Raw genomic sequence first — 6,000 nt, forward strand, 5'->3', positions numbered from 1 at the left:
AGCGATATGTTGTGACCTACAGTTTCAGCCAGGACCACCTGGAGCTCCTCTTCAACTCCATCATCTGGTATGGTTCATAAATTATATTTAGAAAAAAGAAGAGGAATGTCTGCACACTGTTTACTAGCTCCAAAAAACGTACTTTTTATTATAGGTTTGCAACGTTTCAACTAGGTCGGGGATCGGCAACCCGCAGCTCTAGAGCCGCATGCGGCTCTTTAGCGCTGCCCTAGTGGCTCCTGGAGCTTTTTCAAAAATGTTTGACCTTTTTTTTTCCCTTTTTTACTTCTTTTTTCCCTTTTTTTAATTCTTTTTTTTTCTTCTTTTCTTCCTTTTCTTCTCTTTTTTCTTCCTTTTTCCTTTCCTTTTTAATCTCGACATTTCAACTTTTTTCTTGACATTTCGACTTTTGTCTCAACATTTCGACTTTTTTCTCGGCATTTCGACTTTTTTCTCAAGGTTGTACTTCAACATTAATCTCGACATTTCGACTTTTTCTCGAAATTTCGACTTTTCTCGACATTTCAACTTTTTTCTCGACATTTCGATGTCCATAATGAATAAAAAAAATCTTCCCCCAATTATAACTAATATTGATGCATGCATTTTTGCGGCTCCAGACATATTTGTTTTTTGTGTTTTTGGTCCAATATGGCTCTTTCAACATTTTGGGTTGCCGACCCCTGACCTAGGTCTTCATCAGGCAAATGTTACAGTGTAGGTGCCTCACATCCATCCACGCAACCACACTGTATATTAACACATGCAAAAGCACCTGCTTTTCTGTCTCTCACCTCCTAGTAGCTCCTTCATAGCTCCTCAGCCAGACTGCTTGCTCCTTCAGCGACAGCTAAACACTGAACTGAACTGAATCAAATTTATTTTTAATACCCAAAGGGAAATTATATTGTTTCAGTGTAAAAAAAAATTAAGAAAAGAAAAAAAATAAATCATAAAAATAAATTACGAGCCAACAAACTCTTTAAATGTAGAAGTGTAGCGGTAAGAAAGGCATTTAGTGCATCTGAGTGTTTGTAACCTGGCAACCACTGAGCTGATGACATCACATGCAACACTGACAGGAATAGCCACATGAAGTCTCCGAAGACAAAACGTACAGAAAGTCATACCAGACGGTTCAACACCCAGGTGTACTGCCTAACAGTAACCTATTCAGGTTTACACCATCCACCCATTCATCCATTTTCTATACCCACTTAGTTCTATGCAGGGTCACAGGGTCTGCTGGATCCTTTCCCAGATCAGTGCAGGCTAGGGCACGTGGGGTTTACACCATCTGTAGTTAAAAAAAAAACCCACTGAAGTCTAAACATTTTTCCTGGAGCCATGTCTAGGTGTAATACATGCTGTTTTTGCAGTTTTTAGATTAAGTGGCTCTGGTCATGTGGTAGAAAGTGGAGCCTGAGCTGCATGAGGACTGAAGTTTAGAGCACCTGCCAAGCCAGGTGAGCTATATGGCACCCAATAAGTCTACTTGGTTTTTATCAATACTCCAAACGCTTCCCTTTCATCGATAATGCATTTTCAAACTTCCTCCTGGTGTTCTGTTTTGATAGGTAAGGCCATCAGTCGCTTTTAGATGTGAACAACTCTTCTTTTATCATTGTTATTTTCTTAAAAAAGTTGAAAAGTGACAGATGTACCTACAGGAATACTCTCAGCAGCACAGCATCCAAACTGGTGTAGAAAAATGAAAAATAAAGAAAAGGAGGAAACACTCATCGATTCAATGAACTTAAACTGACCAATGAGAACCTGAGGTTCTGGACTCCAATATGTCTGGTTGCAACATACAGCAGTAGAGTGTGACATTAGTTAAGGTCAACATCAGTTCGTCGTTTGATAATCACCAGAGACTGGTTTTCCAGATATGGCTTTGATATACTCCGGAAGAAATAGCAAAGTTAGCCTGACTTTGCTAAGATTATAAATTGTCCCCACAGTGGAGAAACAAATCATTGCAGGGGGGAGAGAAGCGGGAATGGTTCTGAGGCCGGTTCATCATGCCACACTAAGGGCCTGATTTACTAAAGGTTTGCGTGCGTAAAAACGTGTGCAAACTTGACAGCACCCGCAAACCAATGTGCGAGCTGATCTACTAACAGCGTGCAAAGAGGACTGCGTCTCTGAAATGCGCAAAATTGCACACGCAATTCATTTAGTACTTTTGCCCTGATGAATAATCAATATGGGGCGTACCCGCCAGAAATCCTAAATACTGGGAGGGGAAGATGCAAATTGGTCCATTTACCACGCGCAATGAGATTTACCAAGCCTGAAAGTAATTGCGCGTATTGTGATTGCGTCTGTATTTAATACGTTTGAAAGGAAGGTGCTAATCTGCTGCTGCCGTTATTGTGGCAAGGAGGCGACATCCAAAATCAAAGAATATGCAGAGAGAGAGTCTTTATTCTGCTGCATGCTATTTTAAAAATGGTTGCACAAGTTTTATTAAAGGCCACTTTTTCTTTAGTTCTTCGCCTTCTTGCCACCTTCTCTTATTGTGCCCCCCTCCACTCGCCCACAAGCAGGCCAAGCCTTTGTGCCAAAACTTTGTATTTTATTGATTATTTATCTTATTGAACGTGAAATCATCCTTCGTAAATTACATTTAATTAAAACCCGTGCTTATTAATCATAAAACACAGGTTAAACATCATGACCAAATCCGCTCCGTCCCGCTGTGTCAGCATCAGCGCAGAGACTGCAGCTTCGCCTGATTTATGGTTCCACGTTAAATCGACGGCGTAGGGTCGCCGTGGGGTGTGCGTCGCCGCGTACCCTACGCCGTCGGTTCTGCGTTGGTGTGACGCGGAACCATAAATCAGCCTTTAGTGTGCGCTCTGTGCTGTTCTGAACACTTCTCTTCTCTTCTTTCGGCATATGATGGTCCCGTCTGTCACACATTTACTGTCAGTGTTTGCTATATAATATATAATATTTGCAATATACTGTGGACATCTGAACAAAAACTTAACTCATAAATAGATTGAATCAAAGCGCTCTCCAGCTCTGCGTCTGATATAGCCGATGTCTTTTTCTCCTCAGATCATGCCGAGCACCGCCGGGTAACGTAAACCCGACCAATTCAATATTAAAATCAAATTCAGTCCTGTGGCCCGTTTTTCTATTTCGTATTTTTGATCTGTGCCTAAAATTGAAATATGAAAAACCAGACGTTTTTCCGTTTTTTGTCTTACCAACTGCATTTATTCTATCGCAGGTTTTCTCTCTCGCAAACCTTAAGACACGCAACACCTCATTTAAATACTGCTGTTTGCACTTGTTATCAATTGCGCACGCAATCTTAGTTGATCACCCGCAAAACACGCAACAACAGCACGCGCAAACTTTTTCAGTGCACACGCAATTTAGTACTCTTTATTTAGGATCTTAGTAAATCGGGCCCTAAGAACGATGAGTCACATGTGGCAAACATTTAAAGTAGTTTAAAAGGTTTCCAGGAGTGGGCATCCCGACAAGTTCATCTGTTACGGCTCGCTCCTCTTCACCTTCACATCCACCCCTCCCCCCTCACTGATTGCTCCATGGCTCAGCCCAGCACACCTGATGTCCCTCACCAATCTTCACACCAGCCTGCCAATCTACAATCAACCACTGCCAGTATAAAGACCCAGTCTGCACTTCATTCCTCGCCAGAGCTTCACCTGTCTACACGTATGGTAAAGTACTACAGGCCAGCCTACAGTTTAGCTCTCTAAAGTTGTAGCAGAACTATTTAGCCTCACAGCTATTGCTAAGCTGTTAGCTTCATGCAGTTGCAGCCTTTGTTTTTCTCCTGCTGTGGTTTTTTCACCACTGACCCCGTTCTTCTCTTCTCCTCAGTTCTCTGGATTTCTACGCTGAGCTGCGGTCACCTGCGGAGCCCACACCCCACTCCAACTTCCTCATCACTGCTTTTGGCCTCTTAAATAAATACGCCCACGGGCTTCACCAAACTTACGTCTCCTCGTTGCTGTGCGCTTGGGTCACACTCACTAGCCATAACAGTAAGCTCTGGCCAAAGTGACCCAGCCAGCATGACGGATAGGACTCCGCCCTTGACCCCGCTTCAGGCCCAGGAGGCTAAATTGGCTCAACACTCTCGTCTGCTATCCGAGGCCTCTACGGTCATTGCAAACATGAAGACTGATCTCCAAGCGGTTTCAAGTGCTCAGCAGGCCCAGGCCTCTTCCCAGCAGACCCAGGTCAGCCGTCTCGCCACCTCAGTCCAGGCCCTCACTGACCAGGTCGCCGCTCTCATAGCACAGACCGCTCCGCCCTCAGCTCCTCCGATTCCAGCGCCCAGGCCCAACTTAGTCCCTGAGCCAGACACGCCTCCCCCACGGGAGCCCCATCTTGTTGCTCCGGCTCTCTACGATGGGTCATTCGCTCTCTGTCGGGAGTTCATAATGCAGTGTGAGTACGTTTTTGATCTACAACCTAGCATGTATTCTACTGCCACTGCTCGCATAGCTTACATTGCTAATCTGACCACGGGGCAGGCTCGTCGGTGGGTTATGGCTAGTCGAGAGGGCTCTGCACCCTATATGCAAGACTATGCAGCCTTTATTGAGGAATTTAAGACTGTTTTCGATCATGATGTCCATGGGCAGGACGCCGATTCAGCTCTTTCCGCCCTCCAGCAGGGTTCTGTCTCTGTGGCAGAGTATGCCACAGAGTTTCGCATCCTTGCAGCTCGCTGCAAATGGAACGAGGCCGCATTATTCAGTGCTTTCCGGCGGGGCTTGGCAGAGCCTGTGAAGGACGCCTTAGCCGGTAGAGAGAGGCCTAGTACCTTGAACGAGCTTATCTCCCTCTCCATTTCTCTTGATGAACGTCACCGGGAGCGCAAGCGAGAGAGGGCTCACCACAGTCGTAATGTATCCAGGCCACTCGCTCCACCTCTGGTCAGCCTTGGTCGGCCTGTCCAGGTCTCCCCTTCAACTTCAACTTCTGCTGCTGAAGAGGAGCCTATGCAGTTGGGACGAGCTCGCTTGACTCCTGCAGAACGTGAGCACCGGAGACTACAGGGGCTCTGCATGTATTGTGCTAGCTCCGCACACTCTGTGGACTCATGCCCAATCCTGTCTTCCAGAGCCTCCTCAGCTCGGCAGTCAAAAGACAGGGCTCACCCGCTCGGGGGTTCCGAGTGAGCCGCTTGGTTAACCCCCAGTCCCTCTCCAGTAAGGCCAGGTTCATTGTCACTCTTGCCTGGCAGGGAGGGACGCTCACCACTCCGGCGCTGATCGACTCTGGGGCTGATGAGAGCTTTATTGACCATCGCTACGCCATGGAGGTGGGTCTCCCCATTGCACCTCTGGAGAGGTCACTCTCAGCATTCGCTTTGGATGGACACCCTATGGGGCCCGTCACCCACCGGTGCGACTCACTCACCCTCACGGTCTCTGGTAACCATGTGGAAAACATCCGCCCCTACATTATCAACTCTCCTGATATGCCATTCATCTTAGGCAGACCTTGGCTGGAGCTCCACACCCCTCACGTCTGTTGGAGCTCGGGCCGCATTCTCAGCTGGAGCATTCCCTGCCATGCCCGCTGCCTTCGGTCCGCCCAGACGCCTTCCCCGGTTAAGCGGCCCAGTCCTGTTCCTCCTGATCTCACCAAGGTTCCCGCTGAGTACCACGACTTGGCAGTGGCCTTCAGTAAGGAACGCGCCTGCACCCTTCCTCCCCACCGACCTTACGACTGTGCCATTGAGCTCCGTCCTGACGCCCAACTTCCAGTGAGTCGCCTCTACAATCTCTCTCTACCTGAGAAGGCGGCTATGGACCGTTACATAAATGACTGTCTGGCTGAGGGCCTTATTCGCCCTTCCACATCTCCGGTGGGAGCAGGGTTCTTTTTCGTCAAGAAGAAGGGTGGGGATCTGAGGCCCTGCATAGACTACCGGCAGCTCAACAACATCACAATCAAGAACAAATACCCTCTCCCCCTCATGAGCTCCAACTTCGAACC

This window comes from Cololabis saira, chromosome 11 (assembly GCF_033807715.1).
Source record: "Cololabis saira isolate AMF1-May2022 chromosome 11, fColSai1.1, whole genome shotgun sequence".
Classification (NCBI taxonomy): domain Eukaryota; kingdom Metazoa; phylum Chordata; class Actinopteri; order Beloniformes; family Belonidae; genus Cololabis; species Cololabis saira.